Source organism: Pipistrellus hanaki, assembly GCF_964339955.1.
Source record: "Pipistrellus hanaki genome assembly, chromosome: X".
In the NCBI taxonomy this organism is placed as follows: Eukaryota; Metazoa; Chordata; class Mammalia; order Chiroptera; family Vespertilionidae; genus Pipistrellus; species Pipistrellus hanaki.
In genome coordinates this window covers 102,855,739-102,870,883 of record NC_140524.1, presented here as the reverse complement: position 1 = coordinate 102,870,883, position 15,145 = coordinate 102,855,739, and the positions used below count along the sequence as shown (strand labels likewise).

General features: G+C 54.7%; 1 protein-coding gene across 4 annotated transcripts in view; it reads left to right on the top strand.

Annotated features, from left to right (window-relative positions):
- The window catches only part of TBL1X (transducin beta like 1 X-linked), a 66,486-nt gene that overhangs the window by 6,143 nt on the left and 45,198 nt on the right, over window positions 1-15,145 (top strand). For 3 of the 4 annotated variants that reach the window (XM_084870023.1, XM_084870025.1, XM_084870022.1), the window contains exon 2: window positions 5,908-5,996. The exons of the other annotated variant lie outside the window; for it this stretch is intronic. The gene's annotated coding sequence lies outside the window, so the exon portion shown is untranslated. The remainder of the gene's footprint in view (window positions 1-5,907; window positions 5,997-15,145) is intronic. 4 annotated transcript variants of the gene reach the window in all.

The window sequence follows — 15,145 nt, the reverse complement described above, 5'->3', positions numbered from 1 at the left end:
AAACGTCGATGAGAGAGAAACATCAACCAGCTGCTTCTTGCACACCCCCTACCGGGGATGTGCCCGCCACCAATGTACATGCCCTTGACCGGAATCGAACCCGGGACCTTTCAGTCCGCAGACCGACGCTCTACCGCTGAGCCAAACCGGTTTCGGCTCCCATTGATTTTTAGAGAGAGTTGGTGTGGGTCGTGTGTCTCTCTGTTGTTGATGTCAGAGAGGAAGGGAGAGAGTGATAGGAATATCAGTGAGAGAGAATCATGCATCGGCTGCCGCCTGCACGCCCCCGGCTGGGGATGGAGCCCTCACCCCGCAGGTGCCCGTGACCGGGAATCGAACCCTGGCCTGGGTTGTCCGAGCACAGGAGGGGCTCCGGGGACGGAGACTGTGCAGGCGCTGACCATTTCCTTCAGAACAGCGTTCTCCTGTGGATGGGTTATTGGTTCGTCACAGGCCCGGACCAAGTTACACAAATAGGCAGAGAGGTGCGGTGTGCCATCCCGCGAAGGTAGCGTCTTCTGTAACCTTGGCAACGGCCGGAAGTGGACCCTGCCCGGGACCCTGGCCGCAGCCTACCTCCACTGCATCCGCGTGCTCTCGCGTTAGCGTTCCCCGTGTCCTCTCTTAGCGTTCCCGGTGCCCGCGTGCTCTCCCCTTAACGTTCCCCGTGTCCGTGTGCTCTCGCCTTGACGTTCCCCGTGTCCGCGTGCTCTCACCTTAGCGTTCCCCGTGTCCGCGTGCTCTGGCCTTAATGTTCCCCGTGTCCACGTGCTCTCGCCTTGAAGTTCTCGGTGCCCGCGTGCTCTCACCTTAGCGTTCCCCGTGTCCACGTGCTCTGGCCTTAGCGTTCCCCATGTCCGCGTGCTCTCGTTTTAACGTTCCCCGTGTCCGCGTGCTCTCACCTTAGCGTTCCCCGTGTCCGCGTGCTCTGGCCTTAGCGTTCCCCGTGTCCGCGTGCTCTGGCCTTAGCGTTCCCCGTGTCCGCGTGCTCTCGCCTTGAAGTTTCCCGTGTCCACGGGCTCTCGCGTTAGCGTTCCCCGTGTCCGCGTGCTCTCGTTTTAACGTTCCCCGTGTCGGCGTGCTCTGGCCTTAGCGTTCCCCGTGTCCACGTGCTCTCGTTTTAACGTTCCCCGTGTCCGCGTGCTCTGGCCTTAGCGTTCCCCGTGTCCGCGTGCTCTCGCCTTGAAGTTTCCCGTGTCCACGGGCTCTCGCGTTAGCGTTCCCCGTGTCGGCGTGCTCTGGCCTTAGCGTTCCCCGTGTCCGCGTGCTCTGGTCTTAACGTTCCCCGTGTCCGAGTGCTCTCGCCTTAACGTTCCCCGTGTCCACGTGCTCTCGTTTTAACGTTCCCCGTGTCCGCGTGCTCTGGCCTTAGCGTTCCCCGTGTCCGCGTGCTCTCGCCTTGAAGTTTCCCGTGTCCACGGGCTCTCGCGTTAGCGTTCCCCGTGTCGGCGTGCTCTGGCCTTAGCGTTCCCCGTGTCCGCGTGCTCTGGCCTTAGCGTTCCCCGTGTCCACGGGCTCTCGCGTTAGCGTTCCCCGTGTGGGCGTGCTCTGGCCTTAGCGTTCCCCGTGTCCGCGTGCTCTGGTCTTAACGTTCCCCGTGTCCGAGTGCTCTCGCCTTAACGTTCCCCGTGTTCGCATGCTCTCGCGTTAGCGTTCCCAGTGTCCATGTGCACCCGCCTCACATCCACCCGTGCTCGGGTGCACTGGTTCCTGGTTGACTTGAAAGGCAAGCGGGAGTCCTACCGCCCTTTCCCGAGCCCGCGGGCGGTGACTTGAGCAGATGGTGGGAAGAGAGGGTTGCCCATTGGGTCACCTTGACCTTGACCTTGACCTGGCCGCAGTGGGTGTGCAGGTGTCGGCCCCGGAGCAGGACTTGCTCTGGGGGGTTGTGAGCTGGATGCGCAGCTGCCGTGCGGGGTGCGGAGTGCGGGGTGCGGGGTCGGTCCCTTTGTTTCCGAAGCTGAAATAAGACAAACGTCTCCTCTGAGCTCCCTGCAGACTGAGGAGAGAATATGGGGGGCGGGGAGATGGGGGGGGCCCACTTCCCACAGGCTGGAGTCTCACCGAGGGCGCGTTATTGCGTGGGTCACTGATTTCTCTTCCTGTTTGCTTTCATTTTTTAAGTACATTTTTGTTGATTTCCGGGAGGAAGGCAGAAGGAGAGAGACACACACACATACATCAGTGATGAGAGAGAACCCTTGATCGGTTGCCCCCCCCTCCCCCCCCCCACGGGTGGAGCCCACACCCCGGGCCTGTGCCCTGACCGGGAATCGAACCTGTGACCTCCTGTTCCTGGGCGCTGCTCAGCCGCTGAGCCACGCCGCCGGCGCCTCTCCCTCCTTCTGCGAGTGGACGAGGCAGCGCCCTTCTCGCTGTGGTGCTGGGACCCCAGGCCCTGCGGGTGGCCGCCCCGCAGACCTCACGAGGACCCAGGCCCTGCGGGTGGCCGCCCCGCAGACCTCACGGGGAGCCGGGCCGGGGTGGCTGCCACTGGCCCTGCTCGCCGGTGGCGCTGTGAGCTCGCCCTGCAGCGGACACAGCCCTGTCCCCGGGGCGCAGCAGGTGCATTGCCGTGCCCGCGTCTGTCCGGGTGCACGCAGTTGCTGGCTGTGGCCTGAGGCTCGCACAGCCCTGGAGCCGGGCGCGGCTCCGGCTGGCACGGGGAGACGCGATGGGACTGGAAGGTCCGTCTCGGCGTGGCTGGTGCCAGGGCCTGTCCGTCACCGCAGGGGCCAGGCCCGCCGGTGAAATAGAGACGGTTTGGCGGCGGCCGGTGTGGCTCAGTGGGTGGATAGAGCCTCGGCCTGCAGACTGCTGGGCTCCGGGTCCGGTTCTGGCCGAGGGCATGGGCCTGGGTGGCAGGCTCCTTCCCTGGGCCTGGTCGGGGCGCGTGCAGGAGGCAGCCAGTCTCTCTCTCTCACTCTCTCTCTCTCCCCTCCCCCCCACCCTTGCACTCTCTCTAAAACTCAGTGGAAAAGTACCTTCGGGAGAGATTAATTAAAAAAAAAAAGATAGAGGGATGGCCAGGACTAGGGCTGCTCAGACAGACAGGCTTGTGGTGCCCAGACCGCCGTTGGGGGTGGGGTGGCAGCGATGGAGGGCACAGGCCTGGCTGTGGGGCGTGAGGGCGTTACTCGGAGGCTGGTGATGCCGATGAGGGGGCACAGCCGGACACTCTGAGGCAGCTGCAGGTGCCCAGCTGGCGTGGCTCCGTGGTTGAGTGTCGACCTGTGAACCAGGAGGTGAGGGTTCGATTCCCGGTCAGGGCACAGGCCCGGGTTGCGGGCTCCATCCCCAGGAGGGGGCGTGCGGGAGGCAGCCCGTCCACGATTCTCCCTCATCCTGGATCGTTTCTCTCTTCCTCCCTGAAATCGATAAAAAATATATTTAAAAAGAAGAAGAAAGAAAAACAGCACTTCTGGTGAAAAAGTGGTTTGCTTATTTGTTGTTATGATGTGTAAAATATACTTTGATGGCTATCAGAGAGGGAGAGAGAGAAACATCGATGATGAGAAGGAATCATGGATCGGCTGCCTCCTGCCCGCCCCCCACTGGGGATGTGCCCGCAACCAAGGTCCATGCCCTGGGCCGGGAATCGAACCCGGGACCCTTCTGTCCGCAGGCCTGCGCTCTATCCACTGAGCCACACCGGTTTCCCCTAGGCTTCCTTTTGTTTTGTTTTGTTCATCGTCATCGAGGCTGTTTTTCCTGTCGGTTTTCAGGGAGAGGAGGAGAGGGAGGGAGAGGCAGAGAGAAACATCGATGGGAGAGACCCATGGATCGGTTGCCTCCTGCACGCGCCCGACCTGGGTCAGGGCGGCCAGGGCCAGGACCAGGGAGGAGCCTGCAACCGAGGTCCGTGCCCTGGACCGGGATCGAACCCGGGACCCTTCGGTCCGCAGGCCGACGCTCTGCCCACTGAGCCACACCGGCCAGGGCAGGGCGAGCTGGGGTTCGGATGGCGCCGTGGCCGCCCGGTCGCTCCCCTGCTGACCCAGTTGCAGAGCTGCCAGCACGCGATGGAGGGGAGCCCGCTGGCCGCCCCGAGGGACCTAAAAATAGCTCATCGAGGAGTGGCCGCCCGGGCGGCTGTGGCCTGGTCCTGGCTCGGGGCCGCGGGGAGGAGGAGGCGGACTGGCCTGGCCTCGGGCGGCACCTGCTGCCTCCGTCCTGCTGCCTCCGTCCCGGGTCCGATGCTGCTTCTCTAGGATTCTCTCCCCTCCCCTCGCCCCAGGCCCCGCGTGGGACCGCAGAGTGGGATGCGCCTGAGGCCGCCCCCAGCCGATCCGGATTCATGGAGGAGCCAGGTGGCACCTGTCACCTGGGAGGTTGGGGTTCAATTTCCGGTCAGGGCACAGACCTGGGGGGCGGGCTCGATCCCCAGTGCGGGGCGTGCAGGAGGCGGCCGGTCCATGGTTTTCTCTCACCACTGGGTGTTTCTTCCTTTTTTTTTTTAAATAATATTTTTTATTGATTTTTTGCAGAGAGGAAGGGAGAGGGAGAGAGTCAGAAACATCAATGAGAGAGAAACATCGATCAGCTGCCTCCTATACATCTCCTACTGGGGATGTGCCTGCAACCAGGGTACATGCCCTTGACTGGAATCGAACCTGGGACTCTTCAGTCCTCATGCTGATGCTCTATCCACTGAGCCACACTGGTTTTGGCTCATCATGGATGTTTCTGTCTCTCCCTCCCTTCCTCCCTTCCTCTCTCTGAAAGCAATTTAAAAAGAACTTGTCTATACTAATAATCCATACTAGTAAACGGGTAATATGCTAACTAGGAAATCTTTTGGATGGCCTTCCGGACAAAGCCACGGTGGCAGAGGCGGTGAGGGGCGGTCAGGGCAGGAGGGGAGGGCAGTTGGGGGCAAACAGGCTGGATGGGGAGGGGGGCAGTTGGGGGCGAGCAGGCCAGCTGGGGGGTCCATTGGGAGTGAACAGGCCGGCAGGCAGAGTGGTTAGGGGCGATCAGGCAGGTGGGCAGTTAGGAGCCAGCGGCCCGGATTGTGAGAGGGATGTCCAGCCAGCATCGGCTGGTGTTTATAATGTCCTCACTGAGCGTGTTTGTCCCGGGTGGCAGCTGGCTCTGCGGGCGAGGGGTGTGGGCGAACGGCACACACCTGTCTGCTCCGCGCACCTTCCCATCGATCCTCCCTTAAAAATCGAGCCGTTTTCAAAAGTCTGCTTCCCTGGTCCTGCCTTGCGGGCGTGCTTATTTTTCTTCAGCGTTGACAAACAAACAAACAAAATAGTGGGTTTCTCCTGGTTTGGCTCCTGCTGCTGATTCGTTTTGTTTCATTCATTTATTTATATTTATGATTATTTCTATTGATTTCAGAGAGGAAGGGGGAGAGCTAGAAAGAGAGAGACATCCATGATGAGAGAGAATCGTTGATCGGCTGCCTCCTGCACGTCCCCTGCTCGGAGCGGAGGGGGGGGGGGATCGAGCCTGCAACCCAGGCACGTGCCCTGGGCCGGAATCGAACCCAGGACCCTTTAGTCCAAAGGCCGGTGCTCTGTCCACTGAGCCACACCAGCCAGGGCTGCTGGTGTGTTTTAAACGCTCACCTGCCAGGCGCCTGCTGTGCCCTGGGCTCCGAGCATGAATGGAAGTGGTTCCTGGTGAGGCCGGGAGACTGCAGACTCTGGGGGCCCTGGGGGGCCGGGACCCGCCGCCCCCCCTCCTCCTGATTTCCCCCTGGAAATCAGCGGGAACGTGCAGTCAGAGGCGGGCTCGCCGGCCAGCAGACAGACAGGAGTGAGGCGGGATGAGCGAAGGGCCTCGATGGGACCCGCGTGCTGAGCGTGTGTGGCTGCGTGTGGCTGCCGAGCTCTGGACGCGGAGCGGAGCCTGTCGGCGGGGACGACGCGGCCTCACTCGGGTGTGTTTTGTCGGCAGGTGACAGACGCCAGAAGAGCGGCCTGCACGCACACGGGGCCGGGCCCGGGCCGCCCCCACCTGCCGCCCGCCCGCCCGCCTGGGCTCTGGTGAGTGACGCTTAGAGCCATGGCTCATGGGTCAGGAGGTGCCGGCCGCCTCTTCCTGTTTCCCGGGGGAGGTTAAATGGCGTGACACTGGCGGGGCATGTGGGAGCCACTGAGCATTGACCAAATCCCAGTCGTGCTGCCCCCACCCCACGGGGCTCAGGGGCTGACACTGACCTGGGAACCAGGAGGTCACGGTTGGATTCTGGTCGAGGGCACAGGCCCGGGTTGTGGGCGTGATCCCCAGTGCGGGACGTGCAGGAGGCGGCCGATCCGCGTCTTCCTCTGGGGGAAACAGAACTTCCTGTGGTGGAAATGCACCTTCCTGTGGAGGAACCCTGCTTCCTGTGGGGGAAACACATGTTCCTCTGGGGGGAACCCTTTTTCCTTTGGGGCACATGCCCTTTCCTGTGGTGTAATCATTCTTCCTATGGGGGAAACACACCTTCCTGTGGGGGAAATCACCTTCCTACAAGGGAGATACTAATTCTTATGGGGGAATGAACCTTCCTGTGGAAGAGCTCTTCTTCTATGGGGGACACACACATTCCTGTGGAGTAACCATTCTTCCCGTGGGGGAAACACGACTTCCTGTTAGGTAACCCTTCTTCCTCTGGGGGAAACACACCTTCCTATGGGGGAAATACAACTTCCTGTGGGGGAAGTGCACCTTCCTGTGGTGGAAATACAACTTCCTATGGGGAAATGTATCTTCCTGTGGGATAACCCTTCTTCCTCCGGGGGAAATAGAACTTCATGTGGTGGAAGTGCACCTTCCTGTGGAAGAACCCTTCTTCCTGTCGGGGAAATACAACTTCCTATGGAGGAAAAGCATCTTCCTGTGTGTAATCTTTCTATGGGGGAAACACACCTTCCTATGAGGGAAATACAACTTCCTCTGGGGGAAATGTACTTTCTTGTGGGAGAACCCTTCTTCCTGTGGGGAAACACTTCTTCATGTGGGAAAAATCATCTTACTGTAAGGGAAATGTACCTTCCTGTGAAAGAACCCTACTTACTGTGGGGGAAATACAACTTCCTGTGGGGGAAGTGTACTTTCCTGTGGGGAACCCTTCTTCCTGTGGGAGAAATACAATTTCTTTTGGGGAAAAGCACCTTCCTGTGGGGAAACACACCTTCCTGTGGAGGAAACACACCTATGTGTGGGGAAAACACACGTTCCTGTGGGACAAGCACACATTCCTGTGGGGCAAACACATGTTCCATGGGGGAGCCCTTCCTATGGGTTACATACACTTTCCTGTGGAGTAACTATTCTTCCTCTGTGGGAAACACATCTTCCAGTGGGGTAACCCTTCTTTCTCTGCGGGAAACAGCTTCCTATGGGGGATATGCAACTTCCTGTGGGGAAATGCACCTTCCTGTGGGGGAAACACAACTTCCTGTGGGGGGAATGCACTTTCCTGTGGGGGAACTCATTTTCCTATGGGGGACACCCGCTTTCCTGTAGGGGAAACTCTTTTTCCTATGGGGGACAGGCACTTTCCTGTGGTGTAACCATTCTTCCTGTACATAAAACACACCTTTCTGTGGGGTAATCCTTCTTTCTGTGGGGAAACACAAATCCACTGAGGGAAATGCTCCTTCCTGTTAGGAACCCTTCTTCCTGTGGGTGAAAGCACCTACATGTGGGTTAACCCTCCTTCCTCTGGGGAAAATAAAACTTCCTGTGGGGAAAATGTACCTTCCTGTGGGTATCGCTACTTCGTTTGTGGGAAATATAACTTCCTGTGGAGGAAACACATATTCCTTTTGGGGGAACCCATCTTCCTGTGGAAGAAACACACCTTCCTGTGGTAAGCCTTCTTTTTGTGTGGGAAACATACCTTCCCACGGGCAAAATACAACTTCGTATGGGGGAAATGAACCGTTCTGTGGGGGATTCACACCTTCCTGTGGGGGAACGCTTCTTCCTGTGGGGGCAATACAACTTCCTGTGGGGGAAATGCACATTCCTGTGAGGAACCATTCTTCCTCTGGGAGAAACACACCTTCCTGTAGGGGGAATACAACTTCCTGTGGGGGAAAGCTTTTTCCTGTGGGGATCCCTTCTTTCTGTGGGGGAAACACACCTTCCTGTGGGTGTAATACACCTTTCTGTGGGGCAATGAATCTTCCTGTGGGGGAAATGCATTTTCCTGTGAGGAACCCTTCTTTCTGTGGGGAAAACAAACCTTCCTGTTGGGAAATACAACTTCCTGTGAGGGAACACTTCTTCCTTTGGGGGCAATACAACTTCCTGTGGGGAAATGCAAATTTCTGTGGGGCAATGAACCTTCCTGTGTGGAAAATGCACCTCCCTGTGAAGAACCCTTCTTTATGTGGGTGAAACACAGCTACCTGGTGGGGAAATGCACCTTCCTGTGGGGGAATTGCACCTTCCAGTGGGGGAAATGCGCCTTCCTTTGAGGAACCTTTCTTCCTGTGGGGGAAACACACCTTCCTGTAGGGGAAATACAACGTCCTGTGGGGGGAATACAACTTCCTGTGGGGAAACTCTTCGACCTGTTGGGGAAATGCCCCTTCCAGTGGGGTAACCTTTCCTCCTCTGGGGAAATACAAATTCACTGCGGGAAAAGCTCCTTCTTGTGAAGAACCCTCCGTGTGGCTGAAAGCACCTTCCTGTGGGTTAACCCTCTTTCCTCTGGGGAAATACAACTTCCTGGGGTGGAACGCTTTTTCCTGTGGGGAACCCTTCTTCCTGTGGGGGAAACACACCATCCTGTGGGGGAAACATACCTTCCTGTGGGGGAAATGCACCTTCCTGTAAGGGTATTGCACCTTCCTGTGGGGTAAATACACCTTCCTTTGAGGAACCTTTCTTCCTGTGGGGGAAAACACACCTTCATATAGGGGAAATACAACTTCCTGTGTGGGAATGTTTTTCCTGTGGGGGAAACAAGCCATCCTGTGGGGGAAATAAAACTTTCTGTGGGGCAATGAACCTTCCTGTGGGGAAATGCACCTTCCTATAGGGGCAATACAATTTCCTGTAGGGAACGCTTTTTTCCTGTGGCGAACCCTTCTTCCTGTGGGGGAAACACACCATCCTGTGGGAGAAATACAACTTTCTGTGGGGCAATGAACCTTACTGTGGGGGAAATGCACCTTCCTGTGAGGAACCCTTCTTTCTGGGAGGAGGGAAACAAACTTTCCTGTGGGAGAAATGCATTTTTCTTTGGGGGAAACACACCTTCCTGTGAGGGAAATCACCTTCCTGTGGGGGCAATACAACTTCCTGTGGGGGAACGCTTTTTTCTGTGGGGAACCCTTCTTCCTGTGGGGGAAACACCATGCTGTGGGGGAAATTCAACTTTCTGTGGGGCAATCAATCTTCCTGTGGGGAAAATGCACCTTCCTGTGAGGAACCCTACTTCCTGTGGGGGAAACAAACCTTCCTGTTGGGAAATACAACTTCCTGTGGGGGAACACATCTTCCTGTGGGGGCAATACAACTTCCTGTGGGAAAAATGCAAATTTCTATGGGGCAATGTACCTTCCTGTGTGGTAAATGCACCTCCCTGTGAGGAACCCTTCTTTCTGTGGGGGAAGCAAACCTTCCTGAGGGGGAAACACATATTCCTGTGGGGGAACCCTGCTTCCTGTGGGGAATCACACCTTCCTGTGGTAAGCCTTCTTTATGTAGAGGGAACACAGCTTTCTACGGGTAAAGTACAACTTCCTATGGGGGAAATGAACCTTCCTGTGGGGGAAAAGCACCTTCCTGTTACGAACCCTTCTTCCTGTGGGTGAAACACACTTTCCTGTGGGGAAATACAACTTCCGGTGGGGGAAATGAATCTTCCTGTGGGGGAAACACACCTTCCTGTGGGGGAAATGCACCTTCCTGTGGGGGAAACGCACCTTCCTGTGGGGGAAATGCACCTTTCTGTGGGGGCAATACAACTTCCTGTGGGAGAACGCTTTTTCCTGTGGGAACCATTCTTCTCGTGGGGGAAACACACCTTCCTGTGGGGGAAATGCACCTTCCTGTGGGGGCAATATAACTTCCTGTGGGGGAATCCTTTTTCCTGTAGGGAACCCTTCTTCTCGTGGGGGAAACACACCTTCCTATGGGGGAAATACAACTTTCTGTGTGGCAATGAACCTTCCTTTGTTGGAAATGCACCTGCCTGTGAGGAACCCATCTTCCTGTGGGGGAAATGCACCTTCCTTTGAGGAACCTTTCTTCCTGTGGGGGAAACACACCTTCATATAAGGGAAATACGACTTCCTGTGGGGGAACGCTTTTTCCTGTGGGGAACCCTTCTTCCTATGGGGGAAACATACAATCTTGTGGGAGAAATACAACTTTCTGTGGGGCAATGAAACTTTCTGTGGGGGAAATGCACCTTACTGTGAGGAACCCTTCTTTCTGGGAGGAGGGAAACAAACTCTCCTGTGGGAGAAATGCACCTTACTGTGAGGAACCCTTCTTCCTGGGGGGAAACGAACTTTCCTGTGGGGGAAATACATCTTCCTGTGGGGGAAACACACCTTCCTGTGGGGGAAATGCACCTTCCTGTGGGGGAACGCTTTTACCTGTTTGGAACCTTTCTTCCTGTGGGGGAAACACACCTTCCTGTGGGGGAAATGCATCTTCCACTTGGGAAATAAAACTTCCTGTGGGGGAAACACATATTCCTGTTGGGGAAATGCATCTTCCTCTTGGGAAATAAAACTTCTTGTGGGGAAAACACACATTCCTGTGGAGGAACCCTTCTTCCTGTGGGGGAATCACACCTTCCTGTGGTAAGCCTTAATTCTGTGGAAGATACACACACCTTCCTACAAGCAAAATAAAACTTCCTATGGGGAAAATGACCTTTCTGGGGGGGAATCACACCTTCCTGTGGGGAAAATATAATTTCCTGTGGAGGAACGCTTCTTCCTGTCGGGGCAATACAACTTCCTGTGGGCAAAATGCACCTTCCTGTGAGGAACCTTTCTTCCTGTGGATAATCACATTTTCCTGTGGGGTAAATACAACTTCCTGTGGGGTAAATGTTTCTCCTGTGGGGAACCCTTCTTCCTGTGTTGGAAACATCTTCCTGTGGGGGAAATACAACTTTCTTTGGGGGAAATGCACCTTCCTGTGAGGAACCTCTCCTACTGTTGGGGAAACACACCTTCCTGTGTGGGAAATACAACTTCCTGTGGGGGAATGCTTTTTCCTGTAGGGAACCCTTGCTCTAGTTAGGGAAACATCTTCCTGTGGGGGAAATACAACTTTCTGTGGGGCAATGAACCTTCCTGTGAGGGAAAAGTACCTTCCTGTGAGGAACCCTTCTTCCTGTGGGGGAAACACACCTGCCTGTGGCGGAAAAAAAACTTCCTGTGGGGGAACTCCTTGTCCTGTGGACCAAATCCACCTTCCTTTAGAGTAGGCCTTCTTTCTCATGGGGAAATAAAACTTCCTGTGGGCTAAATGTGCTTTCTTGAGGTAATCTCTTCTTCCTGTGGGAAATTCAATTTCCTGTGGGGGAAATGCACCTTCCAGTGTGGGAACTCTTTGTCCTTCGGGCGAAATAAAACTTCCTGTGGGGGAAATACAACTTTCCTTGGGGGAACGCTTCTTCTTGTGGGGGCAATACAGCTTCCTGTGCGGTAAGTGACCTTCCTGTGAGAAACCTTTCTTCCTGTGGGGGAAACACCCCTTCCTGTGGGGTAAATGCATCTTCCTGTTGGGAAATAAGCCTTCCTGTGGGGGAAACACAACTTCCTGTGGGGGAAATATAACTTTCTGTGGGGCAGTGAACCTTCCTGTGGGGAAATGCATCTGCCTGTGAGGAACCCTTCTTCCTGTGGGGGAAACACACTGTCCTGTGGGGGAAATGTACCTTCCTGCGAGGAACCCTTCTTCTGTGGCGGAAGCACACTTTCCTATGGGGGTATAAAACTTCCTGTGGGGGAACTCTTCATCCAGGCGACGAAATGCACCTTCCTCTGGAGTACCCCTTCTTCCTCTGGGGGAAATAAAACTTCCTTTGGGGAAATGTACCTTCTTGAAGTAATCTCTTCTTCCTGTGTGGGCAATACAACTTCCTGTGGTGGAAATTCACCTTCCTGTGAGGAACCTTTCTTCTTGTGGGGGAAACACAACTTTCTGTAGGAGAAATACAACTTCCTGTGGGGGAACGGTTTTCCTGTGGGAAACACTTCTTCTCATGGGGGAAACACAACTTCCTGTGGGTGAAATATAACATTCTGTGGGGCAATGAACCATCCTGTGGGAGAAATGACCTTCCTGTGAGAAACCTTTCTTCCTGTGGATAATCACATTTTCCTGTGGGGGAAATACAACTTTTCGTGGAGAATGTTTCTCCTGTGGGGAACCCTTCTTCCTGTGTGGGAAACATCTTCCTGTGGGGGAAATACAACTTTCTGTGGGGGAAATGCACCTTCCTGTGAGGAACCTCTCTTCTTGTTGGGGAAATACACCTTCCTGTGTGGGAAATACACCTTCCTGTGGGGGAACGCTTCTTCCTGTGGGGGCAATACAACTTCCTGTGGAGGAAATGCACCTTCCTGTGAGGAACCTCTCTTCCTGATAGGGAAACACACCTTCCCGTAGAGGAAATGCAACTTCCTGTTGGGGAACTCTTCATCCTGTGGACGAAATGCACCTTCCTTTGGGGTTACCCTTCTTCCCCTAGGGGAAACAAAACTTCCTGTCGGGGAAATGTACCTTCTTGAGGTAATCTCTTTTTCCTGTGGGGAAATACAATTTCCCGTGGGGGAAATGCATCTTCCAGTGCAGGAACTCTTTGTCCTTTGTGCGAAATAAAACTTCCTGTGGGGAAACACACCTTCCTGTGGGGGAAATACAACTTCCTTTGGTTGAACGCTTCTTTCTGTGGGGGCAGTACAACTTCCTGTGGGGGAAGTGCACTTTTCTGTAAGGAACCTTTCTTCCTGTGGGGGAAACACACCTTCCTGTAGGGGAAATACAACTTCCTGTGGGGGAATGCTTTTTCCTGTGGGGAACCCTTCTTCCTTTTGGGGGAAATACAACTTCCTGTGGGGGAAATATAACTTTCTGTTGGGTAATGAACCTTCCTGTGTGTGAAATGCACCTGCCTCTGAGGAATCCTTCTTCTTGTGGGTGAAACACACTTTCCTGTGGGGGAAATACAACTTTCCTTGGGGGAACGCTTCTTCTTGTGGGGGCAATACAGCTTCCTGTGCGGTAAATGACCTTCCTGTGAGAAACCTTTCTTCCTGTGAGGGAAACACATCTTCACCTTCCTGTGGGGGAAATGCATCTTGCTGTGGGAAATAAACCCTCCTGTGGGGGAAACACATTCCTGTGGAAGAACCCTTCTTCCTGTGTGGGAAACACACCTTCCTGTGGGGGAAATACAACTTGCTGTGGGAAAATGCTTCTTCCTGTGGGGGCAGTACAACTTCCTGTGGGGGAAGTGCACCTTCCTGTGAGGAACCTTTCTTCTTGTGGGTGAAACACACCTTCCTGTAGGGGAAATACAACTTCCTGTGGGGGAACGCTTTTTCTTGTGGGGAACCCTTCTTCCTGTGGTGGAAACACCACTTCCTGTGGGGGAAACATAACTTTCTGTGGGGTAATGAACCTTCAATTGGGAGAAATGCACTTGCCTGTGAGGAATCCTTCTTCTTGTGGGTGAAACACACTTTACTGTGGGGGAAATACAACGTTCTCTGGGGAAACGCTTCTTCTTGTGGGGGCAATACAACTTCCTGTGCAGGAAATGACCTTCCTGTGAGAAACCTTTCTTCCTGTGGGGGAAACACACCTTCACCTTCCTGTGGGGGAAATGCATTTTCCTGTGGGAAATAAAACTTCATGTGGGGGAAACACATATTCCTGTGGAGGAACCCTTCTTCCTGTGGGGGAAACACACCTTCCTGTGGGGGGAAAACAACTTCCTGTGGGGGAAGTCTTTGTCCTGTGGACAAAATGCACCTTCCTTTGGAGTAAGCCCTCTTCCTCAGGGGGCAAACAACTTGCTGTGGGGGAAATGCACCTTCCTGTGAGGAACCTCTTTTCCTCTTGGGGAAACACCTTCCTATGTGGGAAATACAACTTCCTGTGGGGGAACGCTTCTTCCTGTAGGGGCAATAAAACTTCCTGTGGAGAAAATGCACCTTCCTGTGAGGAACCTCTCTTCCCGATAGGGAAGCACACCTTCCTGTAGGGGAAATGCAACTTCCTGTTGGGGAACTCTTCATCCTGTGGACGAAATGCACCTTCCCTTGGGGTTACCCTTCTTCCTCTGGGGGAAATAAAACTTCCTGTCGGGGAAATGTATCTTCTTGAGGTAATCTCTTTTTCCTGTGGGGAAATACAATTTCCCGTGGGGGAAATGCATCTTCCAGTGTAGGAACTCTTTGTTCTTTGGGCGAAATAAAACTTCCTGTGGGGGAAACACCCCTTCCTGTGGGGGAAATACAGCTTCCTTTGGGAGAACGCTTCTTTCTGTGGGGGCAGTACAACTTCCTGTGGGGGAACGGTTTTCCTGTGGGAAACACTTCTTCTCATGGGGGAAACACAACTTCCTGTGGGTGAAATATAACATTCTGTGGGACAATGAACCATCCTGTGGGAGAAATGACCTTCCTGTGAGAAACCTTTCTTCCTGTGGATAATCACATTTTCCTGTGGGGGAAATACAACTTTTCGTGGAGAATGTTTCTCCTGTGGGGAACCCTTCTTCCTGTGGGGAAAACAACCTTCCGGTGGGGGGACGTTTTTTCTGTGGGGAACCCTTCTTCCTGTGGGGAAAACACACCAACCTGTGGGAGAAATACTACTTTCTGTAGGGTAATGAACCTTCCTGTGGGGGACATGCACCTTCCTGTGTGGAACCCTTCTTCCTGTGTGGGAAACACACTTTTCTGTGGGGGAAATGCACCTTCCTGTGAGAAACCCTTCTTCCTGTGGGGGAAACACACCATCCTGTTGGGGAAATACAACTTTCTGTGTGACAATGAACCTTCGCATGGGGGAAATGCACCTTCCTGTGAGGAACCCTTCATCCTGTGGGGGAATCGCATCTTCTTGTGGGGGAAACACACCATCCTGTGGGGGAAATGCACCTTCCTGTGGGGGCAATACAACTTCCAGTGGGGGAAACATATTCCTGTGTGGGAAC